Here is a 1171-nt window from a genome sequence, read left to right as displayed (position 1 = left end):
GATTATAAACCCAAGTACAGAGTAAATATGCACAAACGTATTGCTATTGCTGTGGCTAGGTGCCAGCAAGTTGAACTTATTAGCGACTCAGCGCTCAACAGAACGAAACACTGCCCGGTCCCGCACGATCCTCACCCTTGTTCCTGTGCCTGAGCCCGTCGATGCAGCCACCGTGTCTGTCCGTCTCGCTGAGGACCTTCCTCTTTGTCACCGCCCCTCTGCTTTACGGAGCATGGTGTCTTTCTCCAGGGACTGGTCTCTCCTAACAACATGCCCAACGTACGCCAGACAGATCTCGCCATCTGTGCTTCTGAAGAGGATTCTAGCTGTTCTTCTTCCTAGACTCACTCATTTGTTTATGGTACGTATTTTCGATCTTCTTCACCAACACCATACTTCAAACGTATTCATTCTTCTTTCTGCCCTAGGATTCCTTACTCAATGTCCAGTGTTCACATGCATATGAGGCAATGGACAATGCCGTTGCTCGGGGGCAGACACACCTCAGGTCTCAAAATAACAGCCTTCCTTTTCAACACTTCAAAGAGATCTTACGCAACAGATTTACCCAACAGTCCGCATCCGTTGATCTCTGACGGTTACTTTGATGAGCATTGATTGTGGATTCAAGCAAGACAAAATCCCTGACAACTCCAATCGTTTCTCCATTCATCATGATGCTGGTCCAGTTGTAGGGATTTTTGTTTTCTTTTTACATTGAGTTGTCATCCATACTGAAGGCTGCCATACTTGATCTGCATCAGCAAGTGCTTCAAGCCCTCCTCACTTTCAGCAAGCACGGCTGTGTCATCTCTATGTCACGGGTTGTTAATAAGCCTTCCTCCACTCCTGATGCCACATTTTCACTCATTTAATCTACCTGCTCTGATTATTTGTGCAGCACACAGATTGAATCAGCAAGGTGAGACGATGCAACCCTCATGCACATCTTTCCTGATTTTAAACCATGCAGTAGGCGCTTGTTCTGTTCACACAACTGCCTCTTGCTCCGTCTACAGCTTCCTCATGAGCACGGTGAAGTGTCTGGAATTCCCATTCTTCTCAAGGCTGCCCATAGTTGGTTATGGTCCACACAGATGCCTTTCCTTATTGATAAAAATTAGTAATTGAAGGGGGAGGGGAGGAAGGGGGAACTGATCATAATGATGGA

This window comes from Echinops telfairi, unplaced genomic scaffold (assembly GCF_000313985.2).
Source record: "Echinops telfairi isolate 266 unplaced genomic scaffold, ASM31398v2 ScPeMD7_7457;HRSCAF=8495, whole genome shotgun sequence".
Lineage (NCBI taxonomy): Eukaryota > Metazoa > Chordata > Mammalia > Afrosoricida > Tenrecidae > Echinops > Echinops telfairi.
The sequence above is the reverse complement of the archived record's forward strand: the minus strand, read 5'-3'. Positions refer to the sequence as shown.